Source organism: Mustela nigripes, chromosome X (genome assembly GCF_022355385.1).
Source record: "Mustela nigripes isolate SB6536 chromosome X, MUSNIG.SB6536, whole genome shotgun sequence".
Taxonomy (NCBI): Eukaryota; Metazoa; Chordata; class Mammalia; order Carnivora; family Mustelidae; genus Mustela; species Mustela nigripes.
The window spans coordinates 47581571-47602218 of record NC_081575.1 but is presented as its reverse complement, the minus strand read 5'-3'; the positions used below and the strand labels follow the sequence as shown (position 1 = coordinate 47602218).

Genomic DNA, 20648 nt, shown 5'->3' with positions numbered 1-20648 from the left:
AGGAATAGTGCCTGTATCCCTATACTCTGAGGAGTTTTAATCAGGAAAGAATGCTATATTTTGTCAAATGTTTTTTTTTTTTGTTTTTTTTTTTTCTGCATCAATTGAGAGGCCCATGTGGTTCTGGTCTCTTCTCTTATTTATGTGTTCTATCACATTGATTGATTTCCAAATGTTGAACCACCCTTTCATCCCAGGGATAAATCCCACTGGGTCATGTTGAATAATCCTTTTATGTACTGTTGGATGCTATTGGCTAGGATCTTGTTGAGAATCTTGGCATCCGTATTCATCAGGGATATTGGTCTGAAATTCTTTTTTTTTTTTTTAAGATTTTATGTATCTATTGGACAGAGATCACAAATAGGCAGACAGGCAGGCAGAGAGAGGAGGAAGCAGGCTCCCTACTGAGCAGAGAGCCCGATGTGGGGCTCAATCCCAGGACCCTGGGATCATGACCTGAGCCGAAGGCAGAGGTTTTAACCCACTGAGCCACCCCGGTGCCCTGATCTGAATTTCTTTCTGATGGGGTCTTTGCCTGGTTTGGAGATCAAGGTAGTGCTGGCCTCATAGAAAGAGTGGAAATTTTCCTTCTGTTTCTATTTTGTGAAACAGCTTCAGGACAATAGGTATTACTTCTTTGAATGTTTGGTAGAATTCCCCAGGGAGTCCATTGGGTCCTGCACTCTTGTTTTTTGGGAGGTTTTTGATCACTGCTTCAATCACATTACTGGATATTGGTCTAGTCAGGTTGTCAATTTCTTCCTGTTTCAGTCTTGGAAGTTTATAAGTTTCCAGGGTAGCATCCATTTCTTTTAGGTTGCTTAACTTATTGGCATATAACTGTTGATAATAATTTCTGATGATTACTCCTATTCCTGTAGTGTTAGTTATGATCTTTCCCCTTTTAATTCATAATTTTATTAATTTGGGTTCTGTCTCTTTTCTTTTGGATAAGTCTGGCCAGTGGTTTATTGATCTTATTAATTCTTTCAAAGAACCAGCTTCTAGGTTTGTTAATATATACTACTGGTTTTTAATTCATTGATCTCTGTTCACGCTTAATTATTTCCCTTTATGTGCATGGATTAGGTTTAATTTGTTGTTGATTCTCCAGATCTTTCAGATGTAAAGATAGTTTGTGTATTTGGGATTTTTCTATTTTTTTTTGAGTGAGGCTTGGATGGCTATGAATTTCACTCTTAGGACCACCTTTGTCATATCCCTTAGGTTTTGAATCGATGTTGAAGGGGAGAAATCAGAGTGGGAATAGAACCATAAGAGACTATGGACTCTGGGAAACAAAAAGAGCATTTTAGAAGGGAGGGTTGTGGGAAGATGGGTGAGCCTAGTGATGGGTATTAAGGAGGACACAGATTGCATGGAGCACTCAGTGTTATAGGTAAACAATAAATCATGCAGCACTACATCATAAACAAATGATGTACTGTATGGTGACTAACAACACAATGCAAAAAAAAAAAAGTAAAACACTATTGAGATAATAAAACTATGAGCCACAACCTAGGAGAAAATAACTGTGAATCACATTTCTGACAAAGGATATGTATTAAAAATGTGCAAAGCTCAACACAAGAAACAAATAACACGATTTTTAAAAGGGCAAAATAACAGAAGACCTACTTCTGCTAAGAAATATATAGATGAGAAATGAGCATAATAAAATGATACTTAACATGACTAGTTATCAGAAAATGGCAAAATAAAACCATTTTCAGATACCTCTAGACACCAGTCAGAGTAGCATTAAAAAAAAAAAAAAGGAAAAAAAACGAAAAATAAGAAAACACCAAGTGCTGGAAACAATATGAAGCAATTGAAACTCTCATATATTGCTACTGGTTATGCAAAATGTTATAGTTACTTTGAAAATGTTTGTCAGTATCTTATAAAGTTGTATGAACACCTACCATACTACCCAGAAAGCCTATGCCTTGATATTTCTCTTTGAGGAATGAAAACCAATATTACATAAAACTTATATGTGAATGTGAAGATAGAGGCACAGTAGGACGACCCTAGGTTCATCTCATCCTTTGAACACAACTAGGTAATTATCAAATAATTCTGATTACCCAAGAGATTGACCTGAGGATTGATAGAAAAAAAAAATTAAAATCTGCACTACTAGAGGTAAATAAGTGGCCACATTGAAGGAAGGAGGAAGTGTGGAGATGTGATTTGGAGGAGAAATGGATCATGAGTCCTGTGGAGGGGGAGGGAGCCCTGGTCACAGAGAGAGGTAAAAGAGAGAGAGGAAGACATAGGGAAATGCACAAGAACACTTTTCCAAAGCCATTGGATGGGAAAATCAGAGGGTCTGATTTTGTGAGTTTTTGAAACCAAATTGAAGAATGGAATTTTTTTTTTTAAAGATTTTATTTATTTATTTGTAAGAGAGAGAGAGTGAGAGCGAGCACAGGCAGACAGAGTGGAAGGCAGAGTCAGAGGGAGAAGCAGGCTCCCTGCGGAGCAAGGAGCCCGATGTGGGACTCGATCCCAGGACGCTGGGATCATGACCTGAGCCGAAGGCAGCTGCTTAACCAACTGAGCCACCCAGGCGTCCCGAAGAATGGAATTTTAATGGTCAGCAGGCTTGGCTGAGATAGAGCCCCACTGGTGCTTCCCTACTCCTGAGACAAAGCAGGCAAAGAACCCAGGGGCGGATGACAGGATATGAGGAATTCCTGGGGCACACAATGTGTGTGGGGGGGATTATTCCATCTTCATAGAGACCCCTCTCTGGAGACAAAAGAGCTAGAAGGTGTCATTTCCCTCCACCACCTATAAGCACGGACAGAGTCTCCTACCAAGGGCAACTTGGCCCTGACACTGGCTGCCTTGTCTGCTTGTTCTAAGTTTCACATCCCTGTGCTCTGGTACACTTGGCATTTTTGGGAAAACCTGTCTTGGTCCCAATATGGTAAGACCAGCCTCCAGAAGACCAGTGCAGGCCATTGTCCACACCATGTCCCTAAAACCTGAAGTTTTAAAAGTCAGCAGGCTTGCCTAGGATAGAGCCCAGAAGGCACTGCACTTCTCCTGGAAGGAAGGAAGGCAAACAATCAAGATTCAGACAATGTGAAATGGCAATCAAAAAAATCCCTAGGGACACATGGAGGAAGATTATTCCCTCTTCTGGGAGCACTTTCTCGAGAGCAGTAAGCAGTAAGACCCATTTCTAGGGACAAAGGAGCTGGCTGGTGCCATTTACCTTCCTACCTCTCAGTATAAATGCAGAAATGCCTATAGTAAATACAACAGCACAGAACAGTAGCTGCCTAATCCACTTATACCAAGTCTGATGCCTCTTATACTCTGCCAGTATTTCTCTTCTCAAGCAAGTGTGCCTCATTCAAAGTGATGCATGAACTGCAGTGTTTATAGCACCAGTATCAACAATATCCAAATTGTCAAAAGAGCTCAAATGCCCATCAACTGATGAGTGGATAAAGAACAGGTAGTATACATGTACAATGGAATATTACTCAGCCATCAAAAAGGATGAAATCTTGCCATTTGCTATGATGTGGATGGAGATAGGAAGTATGCTAAGCAAAATAAGTCAGTTAGTGAAAGAAAAACACCATATGATTCTATTTATACGTGGAATTTAAGAAATAAAACAAAGAAACATAAGGGGGGAAGAGAGAGGACAACCAAGAAACAGAGGGGAAGTGAGTGGGGTGATGGGTTAAAAAAATCATGGAGATTAAGAAAGACATTTGTTATTATGATCACTGGGTGTTGTACCTAAGTGATGAATCACTAAATACTACACCTTCAACAAATATTGCACTGAATCTTAAATAACTTGAAGTTAAATAAAAATTAGGAAGAAAAAAACTTAGAAGAATAAAAATCTTGTATGTGGATGTATACAGCTTTATTCATAATCTCCAAAATTCAGAGGCGATAAATACATCCTTCATTAGGTGGATGAATGGCAACCTCCAGTGCATCCATACAATGGAATACTATTCAATGTAAAAAGGAATTAGCTATCAAGTCATACCAAAACACGAATGTATCTTAAATATATTTTGATAAATGAAATGAGTCGGGACCCAAGGACTGAATTTTTTATGATTCTAGAAACTATTTCTGAAATAATGGTTTATAAGAATTAATTATAGATGAAGTTTGCCTAATAACATTAAATTGAGCCTAAGATATTTTTGTAGTAGTTTGCTGCTGTTAACAATTCCACCATTCCTGATTCTTTGGTAGCTTTAAGATTAAGTCCTGGGATATTCAATAACTTTATATATTGTCAAGGAGGCCCTCTGACTATCATATTTTAAATTCAATTGTCAAGTAATCATTCACAATCTGTCACTGTCTTTCTCCAATACATGAATAAGCCATAGGGTCTACCTATTTCATATCCCACCCCACCTTACTCTACCTACATCCCTTTCCACATCCCCATAAATCTTTAAGATACCTGAGATATTGCATCAACTAGTGTGTTCCCTTCTATAAATATTTTTTTGAAGTGTGAGTACAAAGTATCTTTTGTAGTACCACTGTTAAACGTTTTAATAATTGTTCCACTACTGTACTTAACAAGGGACTGTTTTCCCTCAATCGTAAATGGTGAAGTCTTTCCCAACATCTTAATGGTGGTTAAACAAGAACCAAAATCTCGTTTTAGAGTCTGCTCCCTAAGAACCCTTCCCGCACCTACTGTTACTGCTTCCATTTCCCTGAAAGAAGAATCTGAGGTGACTTATTGTAGAATTTGGAGGGGAAAACACTGTTAGGGAGGAAGCAAAGTAGGATTGAGCAGAATGTTAAAAAGTGATACAGGGTTAAGCTTTCAGAAATGTCCCAAATTGAGGCAGGAGGATCAGGCTTTTGCACCCTAGCATCAAGAGTCTTTAGATGTAAGCTGACCCCAAGGAGGGTCATTTATTTTGACCAAAGCAACTACCTTGAAACAAGGGTAATTCTCAGAGGACCACTCAGCAGGTACAACTCCTAGCATCTGGTGTAATGAGTGATTCAGTTCTGAAAGGGAGACCTTATCAGTTGTATTACACTGGTGATACCTCAAGTGGGTAACAAACTACTCTGAGCAAAACATTTTCATTTTGCAAAATTTAAGGTGCCATAAAAAGCAGGCATCGTTCTCTGCAGATCTTATAATTATTATTGACTCCATAATGATTACCACTGTATTGTTTGATTTCCCAGAGTTTCACCCTCCATATGTAGCTAATTCCAATTAATCATAGGTAAAGCCTTAAGCAGATGTGAAGTCCCAGCATGCCAGAGGTTACCATTTCATTTCTCATCAGAATTGAGTCTTTATTTCATTCAGAGGGTGGACAAGAAAAATGCGAAATCTCATGCTAGGGGTCTATCTTTAGGAAACACTTCCCCTACAAATTATATTAGCCCAAATTACGTAGAATATAGAACCTGAGACAATGATTAAGTGGTATGTCTTATTAAGGAAGCAGAATCCCAGGATAGTATGAGTGAACAACAACAACAACAAAGAGAAAGAAAGAAAGAAATAGGGAAGTAGGGGAAACCATACAAAGTGATACAGTAATGTGCTAACCTCCATTTCATGAAAAGCCCCCAAGAGACATTGCTGGTCATTTGGCTGATAGTTTAACTTAGTCACCCAGGAGGACTCTGAAGCTGATCATGGGATCCTGCTTTCCATTGGCCAAAATTTATCCCACAGGGAGTGAATTCACCTGTGCTTCCAAATGGCACCATGCAATAACACCAGTGCCTACTCAGGAAGTTAAATTTCAGTAAAAGTCACAAATTCAGACTATGTGGTTATCAACATGGCTGTATCACATCAGTAAAAAGAAGACCCTTCTGAAATGATTTAAGAGTCCCTAAGATGCAGAATCATATAGGTCCAAGAAAAATTGGCCATTGCATCACTGCATTAACTAACTGAAGTTCCAGAAGACTATGGCACTGAGGGCACAGAAGTTGTGGCCCATGCAATAACTAATTAGGGTTTATCCTAAGAATCCAAGGTTAAATGAATATAAAGAAAAATAATTTCATTCAAATTGATATAATCCAACACATACTGAACAAACAAGCAGATTAACACTTTTATCTAAGCAGAAGTCTGAGAGAAAATTCTGGAAAAACAAATTAAAAACATAAATTATTGCACAATTTATTGAAATCCCTGAGATGAATGATTGTATAAAAGAATGTAACTGTGCCACCATAATAAGAATGAATAATTTTGTTGCAATAAAAGGTGTGCCTTTGTTCCTTCTTTCTCTTGCAATCCAAGAGAAACATATTTGGGGGGGAAGATGAATTTCTTTTAGGCAAAGTAAGCAGAAACTTCACACATTCAAATCTCCTTATTTAATAAAAATATAATTATAGACAAGAATGCAATTTCAGATGCAATTTAGTAAGTATGCAAAGCACAAGATTTTTGATAATATTTATACATGAGAAAATACAAACAATAGTATGGAAAATACATAGCCCTCTTTACAATAATGCTAATATGAATTAAAATGAAGATGCCATGATAAATTTGTTAAAATAAAAAAGTCAATCAACATATACGAATAAAAATCAATAGTGCTAGGGCTGTGGGAAAACAGTCCCATATTGATGGTTACACTATAAATTAGAAAAATTTTTGGATAAAATATATTAAACTGTACCAAGAACCATCAAACTATTTCTATAATTTGATGGAACCACTATACAATTATAATAAGCAATAACAAAATGGTACAATGGCTCAACGATGATGAAAGTAAACTGTTTCACAGCGTTCCTGCAAATTGTCATACTGGACCCAGATTGTATTGATCTTTTTCTTTTTTTTTTTTAAGATTTTATTTATTTATTTGACAGAGAGAAAAGAAGAGCATAAGCAAGGGGAATGGCAAGCAGAGGGAGAAGCAGGCTCCTCACTGAAAAGGGAGCCTGAATGCAGGGCTAGATTCCACAACCCTGGGATCATGACCTGAGCCAAAGGCAGACACTTAACCAACTGAGTCACCCAGGCACTCCCAGATTGTATTCATCTTGATGTTACACTGTCTTCACTACACAGCTTCCAATGTCACCATGCTCATTTGCATGCAGCTTTGCATCCAGCTAACAAGTGGGGAAAGAGCATGAGTAGGGGTCATATAGGAGGTTTTAAATGACCTAGAAATGGAACATTTTGTTTATACTTGATTCTGTTATTTACAATTCAATCACGGACCACACCCAACTGGGAAGAAGGCTGAGGGAACATACCTTATGTGCTAAGAAAGAAAAAAAAAAAGTGGATCTGGTGAACCAGTTACTTTTTCACTTTTTTTCACCACAACTGATACCAAGAAAATAACCCAGAAAGGCATAAAGAGTATTTTTTATAAAGGTGTACCTGGCAGTGATTTTAATAAGATGAGTATCAGAACTTTCTCTTCCCTCACTAGAATATAAGTTCTATGAGGACAGGATTTTTGTAGACTTGGTTTATTGCAATACTCTGTATTTGGAATAATGCCTGAAATTTTGTATGAATTTTTTAATTGAATAAAAAATGACTCAACTTATCAGTAGCAAAATAAACCCAACAAAGAGAGTCAGGAGTTTGATACTACAGCAATATAGACTGTGGTTGCTAATGGTAGTAGGTGATGGAATTAAGTTCAGGCAAGTATGCAGAACTTGACTTCAAGAAAAAGTTGCAGAAATAAATGATGGTAGAGACAATCAGACAATTCTTTTCAAGGAGATAGAGTAAGTTGTAACAAATATTTGGTTATAAATTGCAAACTGCACAAAGTCATAGAGGAACCTATTAGAAGTTCTTGCTAAATCTATGGCAGGCTGCAGTTCATTGAGAAAACATCAATTGTTAACAAAACTGGTAAGACTAAGACAGGTTTTTTTATTCCAAAGACCTAAGTAGTAGGTAAATTTTATCTTATTGTTATTTTTCAGTTTTAATAATTTTGACATCTTACATTTTGTAAATTTAAGGTATACAGTGTGTTACTTTAATATGTTTAGGTAATATGATTGCCACTGAAGCAATATTTACCACATTAAATCATTAAAGTAATATTTTCTTGTCTGTATTTATTACACTGTGTATTAGGTCCCTATGGCTTATTTACTCTTTGTTACAAGTTTGAACCCTGAACACAACTAAGCATCATGGAGAAGCAAATAAAAATTATAATGAAAGATCACCTCATACCTGTTAGAATGGCTATCACCAAGAAGAGAAGAGACAAGTGCTGGTGAGGTTATAGTGAAAAAGTAGTAGGTAAACTTTTAATTTGGAAATTCAGGCACTGGAGATGATCCAGGAACTGAAATCATGGAACCAGAAGACAAGCTTATAACTAAGCCTGAAATAAAGTTAATTTGACTCTAAACTTAAATCCGTAATTGATCCATAAATTTAAGATGAGTACAACTCAGTCAATGTGAGTTTAAAGCTCTGGTATAGGTTTTTAGCTAGGGCGCAATTTGTTCTATTATAGCAACAACATAAAATAATTAATGTGGAGTGGATAAGCAGACTATGAAGTATCATGATATACATCATGATACAATAGTCTGTGTCAAATAAAAATGACAATAGCAGAGAGCCCTGAGCAGCTCCACCGCTGCTGCCGGCCTAGTTACCATCACACCCCGGGAGGAGCCGCAGCTGCCACAACCGGCCCCTGTCACCATCACCGCAACCAGGAGCAGCGAGGCTGAGACCCAGCAGCCGCCCGCCGCCCCACTCCCGCCGCCCCTGCTCTCAGGGCTGCAAACACAAAGTCCAGCACCGCGGGCAGCGCTGCAGGGAGCGACGGCCCTGTTGGCCTCACATTGGTGGCACCTGCCGGCAGGGACAAGAAGGTCATCGCAACAAAGGTTTGGGGAACAGTAATATCGTTCAATGTAAGAAACGGATATGGTTTCATCAACAGGAATGACACCAAGGAAGATGTATTTGTACACCAGACTGCCATAAAGAAGAATAACCCCAGGAAGTACCTTCGCAGTGTAGGAGATGGAGAGACTGTGGAGTTTGATGTTGTTGAAGGAGAAAAGGGTGGGGAGGAAGCAAATGTGACAGGCCCTGGTGGAGTTCCAGTGCAAGTCAGTAAATACGCAGCAGACCGTCACCATTATAGATGCTATCCACGTCCCAGGGGTCCTCCATGGAATTACCAGCAAAATTACCAGAATAGTGAGAGTGGGGAAAAGAACGAGGGATCAGAAAGTGCTCTCGAGGCCAGGCCCAACAGCGCCGGCCCTACTGCAGGCAATGGTTCCCACCTTACTACACGAGGAGACCCTATGGGCGTCGACCACAGCATTCCAACCCTCCAGGGCAGGGAGAAGTGATGGAAGGTGCTGACAACCAGGGTGCAGGAGAACAAGGTAGACCAGTGAGACAGAAGATGTATTGGGGTGATAGACCACAATTCCGCAGGGGTCCTCCTAGCCAAAGACAACCTAGAGGGAATGGCAACCAGGAGGAAAATCAAGGAGATGAGACCCAGGGTCAGCAGCCACCTCAATGTCAGTACCGCCACAACTTCAATTACCGACACAGACGCCCAGAAAACCCTAAACCAGAAGATGACAAAGAGACAAAAGCAGCCGATCCACCAGCTGAGAATTCGTCTGTTCCCGAGGCTGAGCAGGGCGGGGCTGAGTAAATGCCAGCTTACCATCTCTACCATCATCCGGTTTAGTCATCCAACACGAAGAAATGAAGATGAAATTCCAGCAATAAGAAATGAACAAAAGATTGGAGCTGAAGACCTTAAGTGCTTGATTTTTGCCCATTGACCAGATAAACAGAACTATCTGCATTATCTATGCAGCATGGGGTTTTTATTATTTTTACCTAAAGACCTCTCTTTTTGGTAATGACAAAGGTGTTTTTTAAGAAAAAAAAAAAAAGCCTGGTTTTTCTCAATACACCTTTAAAGGTTTTTAAATTGTTTCATATCTGGTCAAGTTGAGATTTTTAAGAACCTCATTTTTAATTTGTAATAAGAGTTTACAACTTGATTTTTTCAAAAGTCAACAAACGGCAAGCACCCGTTAATAAAGCTCTTAAACAATTTTAAAAAATGACAATAGCAGAGAGTATCTAGCACATAAAAATATGTGTGTAAAATAATGTTCAATAGAAAAGAACAAACTACAAAAAATGTGCACAGACTTTACTTATGTTTAAATGCATACATACGTGGGCATCTGGGTAGCTCAGTCAGCTGTCTGACTCTTGATTTTGGTTCAGGTCATGATCTCAGGGTCATGGGATCAAGCCCTGCATTGGGCTCTGTGTTTAGCATGGAGTCTACTTGAGATTCTCTCTCCCTCTGTCCCCCTATTCTCTGTTTCTCAAATAAATAAATAATCTTAAAAAATAATAAATGCATAAGTATTGACAAAAACAAAAAATTGAATTTATATAAAAATGTTTAATATTAATAAAATTAAAATTTACTTAATTAATATTATTATAAAATGTCTAAAAATATGTAAATATAGTTTCCGTTCTGGAAATAAAATGATTTTTTTCTCTTTATTTTTCTGAAGTGATTTATACAAATTATTATGTACAACTTTGGTCAATTCACTTTGTGATTCATGCATTTGTAGGTTTTTGTTCTATCACAATGCACATAAGAAATAGGTGTCTGAGAAGAAACAGTGTTTGTTCTGTTTTTGAATCTAACCACTAAAAATAAAAATGCTTTGTGATCCTTAGATTATTTAAGATTAGTATCTTTTAAGGATACTATTAATACACTCAAAATATTCTTTTTTTAAATATTTTATTTATTTGAGAGAGAGACAGTGAGAGAGAGCATGAGAGGGGAGAAGTCAGAGGGAGAAGCAGACTCCCCACGGAGCTGGGGGCCAGATGTGGGATCCCGGGATCATGACTCAAGCTCAAGAAAGTTGCTTAAACAACTGAGCCACACAGGTACCCACACTCAAAATATTCCTGAAGGATATAGTGATGTTTTGTTTTATTGATGATATAGATAAGTTGTAACTTCTCTTTTTCTTTTTTATCAGTGTTGATGCAATTTTATTAATTGTTTTGCCCTTTACAAAAAATGCTTTTTGTTTCATTGATTTATCTTGTTTTACTGCTTTTAGTTTTATTGATTTCTGTTCTCATCTTTATTATTTATTTCCTTCTGTTTCCTTTAGCTTTTTTGCTCTTCTTTTTCTAGTTCCTAGAAAAAGGTACATAGATTTTAATTAAATTATTGATTTAAGACCTCTCTTCATTTCTTTCTTTCCTTTTTTTTTCTGATTTATTTATTATTTCTCAGAAGGAGAGAGCGCACAAGCAGGGGGAGTGGCAGGCAGAGAAGGCAGAGAGAGAAGCAAACTCCCTTCTGAGCAAGAGATCTGAGGCTGGACTCCATGCCAGGAACCCCGGACTGTGACCTAAGCCGAAGACAGATGCTTAACCAACAGAGCCACCCACATGTCCCTGCCTTTCTTCATTTCTGGTAATCATTTGGTCTTATAAATTTACCTCTCTGCACTCCTTTAGATAGGTCTCAAATATTTTTATATACCTTATTTTCGTTTTCATTCACATCAATGTATTTTTATCCCCTTTCAGTCTTATTTGACCCATGGACTATTTTAGGAGTGTGTTATTTAATTTCTAAATGTTTGGTTATGTTCCTCTTTGTTTCTCTTATTGATTTAAAATTTGATTCCATAGAGAACACATTTTGTATTATTTTAATGATTTTAAATTAGTTTGTTTATTACACTGGTGAATGATTTTAAATTTAAATTTGTTTGTTTATTATCTTGGTGAATGTTCCATGGGCATTTGGAAAAAAAAAAAGTGTATTTTGCTGTTGGATGACATGTTCCATGTATGTCAGTGTGAACATGTTGGTTCATTTTGTTGTTCATATCTTCTACATGTTTTCTGATTTGTTTTGTCCAACAGTCACATCAGCTGCTGAGAATGCTTTGTCATAGTTGTCAACTATAATTATAAATTTGACTCTTTCCAGTTTTATCAGTTTTTGTTTCATGTATTTGTATTCTAAGACTCCATTGTTCGGTGCATTCATGTTTACAACTGCTATATCATCTTGGTGGATTGATCCTTTTATTATAATTTAATGTCTCTCTTTGTCTCTAGCAATTTTCTTTGCTCTAAGATAACCAATATGTATTTTAATATAGCAAGTTCTATTTTAATTTTAATTTTTATGATATATATTTAAAATCATTTTGTTTTCAACTTATTAACAATGTCATTCTACTTAAAGTGAATTTTCTGTAGACACATATAGTTGAGCCATGTTGTTTTTATGCCTTTTGACATTTTTTGTCTTTTATTTGCTGCATTTACAGTTTAAGTAATTGTTGATATGTTAGGACTTAGGTTTGCCATTTTATTACTTGCTTTGTATTTGTTTCCTCTCTTTACTCTTCCTTTCTTTTTTGTTCCTTACTTTCCTATGAGTTACAGGAACATTTTGAATTCCATCCTTTTATTTTCTCTTTTATTTATTTACTCTTTGTTTTTTTCTTTCTCTTATTCAAGTTTAATTAGCATACAGTGTTATATTAGTTTCAGGTGTACAATGTAATGATTCAACAATTCCATAGATTTACTCAGTGCTTATCTAAGTGTACTCCTAAATTCCTTTATTCATTTCACCTATTTCGCTGCCCACATTCCTTCTGGCAACCCAAATTTCCTTTTGAGGTATTTATAATATTTTGAGCATATCCCTTTGTCTACTTATCTTAGTAGTTGCTCTACAAATTATAAATTATATATGTAACTTATCCTCGTATACTGATATCAATATTTTATCACTTTATATGAAAGGAACCAATTAGGCCCCTTTAATCTACCCATTTAAAAGTATAAGTATCTTAAATATTTTTTTTTTTTATTTTCAGCATAACAGTATTCATTGTTTTTGCACCACACCCAGTGTTCCATGCAATATGTGCCCTCCCTAATACCCACCACCTGGTTCCCCCAACCTCCCACCCCCCACCCCTTCAAAACCCTCAGATTGTTTTTCAAAGTCCAGAGTCTCTCATGGTTCACCTCCCCTTCCAATTTACCCCAACTCCCTTCTCCTCTCTAACACCCCTTGTCCTCCATGATATTTGTTATGCTCCACAAATAAGTGAAACCATATGATAATGGACTCTCTCTGCATGACTTATTTCACTTAGCATAATCTCTTCCAGTCCCATACATTTTGCTACAAAAGTTGGGTATTCATCCTTTCTGATGGAGGCATAATACTCCATAGTGTATATGGACCACATCTTCCTTATCCATTTGTCCGTTGAAGGGCATCTTGGTTCTTTCCATAGTTTGGCGACCGTGGCCATTGCTGGTATAAACATTGGGGTACAGATGGCCCTTCTTTTCACTACATCTGTATCTTTGGGGTAAATACCCAGTAGTGCAATGGCAGGGTCATAGGGAAGCTCTATTTTTTAATTTCTTGAGGAATCTCCACACTGTTCTCCAAAGTGGCTGCACCAACTTGCATTCCCATAAACAGTGTAAGAGGGTTAAATATTTCTTCTATATACACTGAGCACAACATCAGATGGTGTTATATATACACAGTTTCGTTTTTTTTGGTTTCAAGCATGAAATATGATTTAAAAGACTCAAGGAATGAAAGATAGTCTATTTATATTAACTTACTTTACCCATCCTGATAGTCTTCATTCATAACTGAAGTTTCAAACCTTCCTTTGTTATTTCTTTTCTGTTTAAAGACTATCTTTACCTATTATTTAAAAGTAGGCTTACTAGCAACAAAGTTTTGTAGTTGTGCTTCATTTGAGAATATCTTTATCCCCTCAGTATTCCTTAAATATGTTTTTATTGAATATAGTATTCTGAATTAATAGTTCTTTGTTTCAGTAAATACCATAAAAATAATGTGCTATTAACTCATGAACTTCATGGTTTCAGATGAGAAATCCATTGTTATTCTAATTGTTATTCCCCTACATGTAATGTTATTTCCCTCTGGAAGTGTTCAATATAGTTTTTTTCTTTAGTATTTAGATTTCAGAGTTTAATTATAGTATGTCTGGTGTGAATTTATTTAGGTTAGTCCTTTTTGAGGTTCACTCAGATTCTTGAATTTGTGGGTTTATGTATTTTGCCAAATTTAGTAGTTTCAAGCCATTATTTCTTTGAATATTTTTCTCAGTCCTGTTCCTCCTCTCCACCAGAAGTTAGAAGATAAAGGCATCATATATTCACAGTGTTGAAAAGGAAAAATCTATAGCCAACAATACTATCTCCAGCAAGGCTATCATTCAGAATAGAGGGAGAGATAAAGAGTTTCCCAGACAAATAAAGGTTAAAGGAGTTCATGACCACTAAACAAGCCCTACAAGAAATGTCAGAGGGTATTCTTTGAGTAGAAGGAGAGTCTAGAAATAAGAGTAAGGAAGTTAGGAAACACAAAAGTATTAAAAGTAAATATCTGTAAAAATCAGTCAAGAGACTCACAAAATTAAAAAAATAATAATAAATTATAGCACCATACACTTAAAATATGGGGAGAAGAGGAGTAAAGAGTGGGTTCAAACTTAAGTGACCATCAACTTAAGAAAGACTGCTTGCTATATGTAGAAAATGTTATATACAAAACTAATGGTAACCACAAATAATAAAAAAAAGTGATATATATGCAAGAAATAAATCCAAGCATATCACTAAAGAAAGCCAACGTATGATGAGAGAATAGAACAAGAGAAGAAAGAAACAGAAGATCCACAAAACCAAATCCCCTGTAGCCCAGAAATAAATCCCACTTGAATCGTGGTGAATAATTATTCTAATTTACTATGAATTCAATTTGTTAGTATTTTGTTGAGAATTTTTGCATCCGTATTCTTCAGGGATATTGGTCTGTAACTTTTGTTTTCAGTGTGGTTTTTGTTTGGTTTTGGAATCAAAGTAATGCTGGCATCATAGGATGAGTTTGGAAGTTTTTCTTCCATTTCAATTTCCTGGAACATTTTAAGAAAAGAAATTAATTTTTCTTTATATGTTTGGTAGAATTCACTTGATAAGCCATATAACATTGGACATTTTATTTTTCAGTAGATTTTTGATCACTGATTGAATTTCTTTGCTGTTAATTTAATTTGTTCAAATTCTTTATTTCTTTCTGTTTCAGTGTTAGTAGTTTGTATGTTTCTAGGAATTTATCCATTTCTTCCCTGATACTTAGTCATTTATTTCTAATTTTTATTATTTCCCTTATTCTGCTGTATTTAAGCTTTAATTTTTCTTCCTTCTCTAGCTTCTTTAGTTGTAATATTAGGTTGTGTATTTGAGATTTGTCTTGCTTCCTAAGGTAGGTCTATTTTGCAATATAATTCCTTCTTTGGACTGCCTTTGCCACATCCCAAATGTTTTAGACTGTCATGCTTTCATTTCCATTTGCTTGCATGTATTTTTTTAAATTTTTAAACAATAATTTCCCTGGTTAAGCTATTTATTCTTTACTATGATGTTCTTTAACCTCCATGTATCTGTGGTCTTTCCAAAATTTTTTCTTGTGGTTAACTTCAGGTTTCAGAGCCCTATGGTCAGAAAATATGCATGGTATGATCTCAATCTTTTTGAACTTGTTGATGGATTATTTGTGACCCAGTACATGATCTATTTTGGAGGATGCTCCATGTGGACTTGAAAAGAATGTATATTCTATTGCTTTAGGATGAAATGTTCTGAATATATCTGTGAAGACCTTCTGGTACAATGTGTCCTTCAAAGTCATTGTTTCCTTTTTGATTTTCTGCATAGATGATCTCTCCATTGCTGTATGTGGGGTGTTAAATTCTCCTACTATTATTGTATTATTATCAATATGTTTCCTTATGTTCACTAGTAATTGATTTATATATTTAAGTGCTCCCATGTTGGAGGCATGAGTATTTAAAAGTGATAGATTTTCTCATTGGATAGACCTCTTTATTATGATATAGAAGTCTTCTCCATCTTATCATCTGTCTTTGGTTTAAAATCTAGGTCGTCTGATTTACATATGGTTACTCCAGCTTTTTTTTTTTTTTTTTTGATGTCCATTAGCATGATAGATGGTTCTCCAACTCCTCACTTTGAATCTGTAAGCATCTTTAGGTCTAAAATGTGCCTCTTTTGACAACATATTGATGGATCTACCTTTCTTTCTTCCTTTCTTTGTTCCTTTCTCTTTATTTTCCCATTCTGATACCCAGTGTCTTTTATTGGAACATTTATTCCATTTACATTCAGAGTGATCATTGATAGATACGAATTTAGTGTCATTGTGTTACCTGTAATGTTGGTGTTTCTGGTCATGTTCTCTGTTCCTTTCTAGTCTTTGTTGCTTTTAGTCCTTCTTTCCCATTCACAGTTTCCCTTTAGTATTTACTGCAGGGCTGATTTAGTGGTCACAAACTCCTTTATTTTTTGTTTCAGAAACTTTTTATCTGTCCTTCTATCCTGAATGACAGCCTTGCTGGATAAGGTATTCTTGGCTGCATATTTTTGTTTTCCCATTCAGCACATTGAATACATCATGCCACTCTCTAGCTTGCCAAGTTTCTGTGAAACTGATTTGTATTCCCTTGTATGTTAAGGGTTTTATTTCCCTGGATGCTTTCAGGATTCTTTGCTCACCTGTGTAATTTGACTATGTTATGTCTTGGTGTTGGCTTGCTTTTGTTGAATTTGGTGGAAGTTTTCTGGGCCTCTTGGATTTCAATGTCTGTTTCCTACCTCAGATTAGGGAAGTTTTCATTTATAATTAGCTCAAATAAACATTATGTCCCATTTCCCCTCTGTTCTTCTGGGACTTCTATGATAAGAAAGTTATTATGCTATAAAGGAGTCATTGATTTTCTTAAATATGCATGTGTGATCTAATACTTTTTCCTCTCTTCTTTTCAACTTCTTTATTTTCCATAATTTTATTTTCTGTATCACTGAGTCATTCCTTTGCTTTAGCCATCGTTGTTTTCATTTCATCCAGTCAGTTTTGCATCTTGCTTATAGCATTTTTTAAATTTTAGCCTGAATATTTTTTAGATCTTTTATTTCTGCATTAAGGGATTCTCTAATATCTTCTATGCTTTTCTCTACACCCAACCAGTATCCTTACAGTTGTTATTTTAAATTCTGTTTCAGGCATCTTACATATATCTGTTCTGATTTAATCACTGGCCATATCTTCTTCCTCTTTTTTGGGGGGGATGAATATTTCATCTTGTCATTTCATCTAGATTACTGTGTGTGTGTGTGTGTGTGTGTGTGTGTGTTATATTCCTGCTCCTGAGAGTAATGGCTATGTTAAGAGGTGCTATACTGTCCTGAGCCCTGGTGTTTCAGAAAGTATTTCAGAGTGTGCAATCTGCCCTTGTGTTTTGGCTACTCCTTCCTTCATGTCAGTCCTCTGCAGAGTTTCTCCTTGCCTGCAGTGGTGAGTGTTTGGACCTTGCCCACTGTGTGGTAAGTTTTGACTAGATATGTCCTATTTGCTTGTTAAAAGAAGCTAGATTCTATTTCTCCAGGAGTTGAAGTTTTGCAGCACTCTATGATCAGTAAGCTAGGTGTGTGCAAAAGGTTTATGGTGGTCTTCTGGGAGAGGAGCCTTCTGAGGTGGTTCCTAGGTGTACTTGCCCTAGTAAAGATGCACATTCAAGGCACAAGGTGGCAGGGCTTAGTGTCAGCAGCTCCAGCCTCCAGTGGGGGTGCTTTGTTACTAAAGTAGGTCAGTGCAGATGGGAGGGGGCAATAACATTGCTCCACTCTGTTGTCCCCAGAGCAGGAAGTTCACATCCACAAATCTTAAGGAAGCCTTCACAGAAGAGCAAATAATTTCCTCCTTTGTGTTCCTGTCTTTGCCCAAGCTGTCTGTCTGCCAAGCAGCAGAGTTCTCCTGTGTTTTGCCTCATGCACACAGCTGGATTTCAAAACTCCAAATTTTAGGGACCCAGGGTGGTATGGACCATCACTGATCCTTTAGGGAAGGGTCTCACTGTGCTGTGGTAGGTGGCAGTTTGTCCCAGGAAAGCAGGAGCACAACCATGCAACTTTTTGAGGTTTTTGAAAAAGTGCATCAAAAAGCTGGCACCAAGGTTTGCTACCCTCAGCAGGTTTTTTCTGTTCCTATGCTAACGAAGAGGGCAGCACATTGGTGGCCATCAGCTATTTTGTCTCTGGAGAGTCCATGCCACCTCTCCGAAATGCACTCCCAGAAGGGGAGTTGTTACTCCCTATGCCACCTGGGGATCCTCAGATTACACTGTCTGTTCTTGGGCCTCCAAACCCCTTCCCCACAGGAGCACCACTATGTCTACCAGGCACAACCCTGGTGTCAGCACAGACTTCAAAAACGTCAGACTTTGAGCTCCGCTATTTATAAAGACTTGTAGTAGTTAGACCCTCTCCTTTTCACAGTTAAAGCTTTTTTGGGGTACAGTTTTTCTTGTGTAATCCTCTACAATATGGCTTTCTCTTCACTGCCCACATTTTGCTCCTCTTTCTGTGATTAATTCTTCTTCCCTATGCAGCACCATAATTCTTTTGTCCCTCAAGTCACCTCTCTGCAGCTCCTACCTTCCACTATGTCATTGTTTTTTCCCTCTAGCTGTGCAGTTTGTTCTCTCAGTCTTTACATCAACTCTTGGATGTTCAGAATGATTTTATATTTGTCTGGCTGTGTTTGAGGGGTCCCCCTACTGCTCTGCCATCTTAACTCCAAAGACACAAGTCTGCATTTCTGAACAGACAGGATTCTGGATCTAAAGTGGAACTTTTTTTTTTACCAGGAACTCCAAGAAGATACACACCCTTTCAGTACCTCTGTCTTCTCACTTACAAAATGTGAAGAAAACAGTCCCCAACTCAAAGAGCTGCTGGGAGAAGGAAAGGCTTTAATGTGTGTGCAGGGCTTATACCAGACCCTGCATGCTCAGTGTTTTACAAATATGCATTTTTAAAACTAATGAACATTTTAAAGATTAAGCAAAGTCTTCTTGATGAGATTTGGAGAATAAAGAGAGCTACTGCCTTGAATTAATCATTGTGATAGAGGTGCCTGGGTGGCTCAGTGGGTTAAAGCCTCTGCCTTCAGCCCAGGTCGTGATCCTGGGTTCCTAGGATCAAGCCCTGCATCGGGGGGGTCTCTGCTCAGCAGGGAGCCTGTTTATTCCTCTCTCTCTCTCTGCCTGCCTCTCTGCCTACTTGTGATCTCTGTCTGTTCAAAGAAATAAATAAATAAAAACATTGTGATAGAATTAGTTATGGGATTTTTATTTTGTGAAATCCATATCAAAATTAAAGGCAATATACAGGAGTTAACTTGAATTCTAAAAAATGATGTGTTAAAATATCCACATGTTGTATGTGGATATGTGTATGTGGCCCTTTCTTACCCAGAGCCTGGTCTATAATGGGTACCCAATAAACATCTGTTGATCATGAAACTGAAACATATAGACATTAAGCATGAAATTGATAAAAATATAAAAGCCATACTTTTGTGTCCTTTCCCCCTATTTATGTAATCATTCCACACTTGCAACCCTTCTCCCACCCCACAACATCCCTGCTCCCCACCCTTGTCCAACATTGGATGAATTGAAGACATTATTTCCTTAAAGTGGAATAATTACAGAGAAGATGTTTCAAACAATCCTTCCTTGCATATATTAGCACACCAGATGTGTAGATAAAGCATCATTTTCACTCCATGCTTCCATTTGCCCAAAGGATTGATGTGTGTTTCTTTTAGCCAGTCCTTTTATTGGTTTTTACTATACACTTTGGCTTTATTAGAGACACATATACACTCCTTCTAAATAGTCAAATGTCTGCCTAGACTGTGAAGCTCAAGCATGATTTAAGTGCTCCTGAGATGCTACTACCAAAAATAAATAGATCAGTCATTAAAATGTGCATGGAGCTCTGGTTCTGATGCATAGCAATGAATCTTGGAACGCTGAAAAATAAAATAAAATAAATAAAATTAATGTATTTGATAGAGCAGAATATCAAAAAAATCTAAAATTACATTAAAAAGGTGACTTAAAAAGGTGACTATGAAATAAAATATAAAAACTGATTATAAAAATTAGAAATATGATCACTGATTTTTAAAAAATGTGAATAGACATAGATGAATAACAGAATAGACTCAGCCAATGATATATGAATTTATCTAGAAGAAAAATGGAAGAGTTCTCCTAGAATACACTACAAAAGAATAAAGAGGTGGTGTGAGGAAAACAAAAAAACAAAAACAAAAACAAAAACTAAACAACAAAAAAAAAACCTCTTATACCAACACATATAATTAAGACTTGGATAAAGAAAGAATAAAAGTGAGAAAACTTTCAAGATAACAGCAAGCAATTTGTCATATTATAGACATGTACAAGTCTTTCACTTTTTTCCTCACATCCAGTTCAACAAGCCCTATGTCATTTCTACCTAGCAACCAGAATGAAGTTCTAAAATAGAAATTGGAACATTTAATCATTTTTTTCCTCAAATATTTTATTTATTCATTTGACAAAGATAGATAGCAAGAAAGAGAGAGAGACAACAAGCAGGGGGA

The 20648-nt window shown here is 36.8% G+C and overlaps 1 pseudogene; it reads left to right on the top strand.

The window, feature by feature from the left end:
* Positions 1-6778: 6778 nt before the first annotated feature.
* On the top strand, positions 6779-10086 carry LOC132007059 (Y-box-binding protein 1-like; annotated as a pseudogene).
* The last annotated feature ends 10562 nt before the right edge of the window (positions 10087-20648 follow it).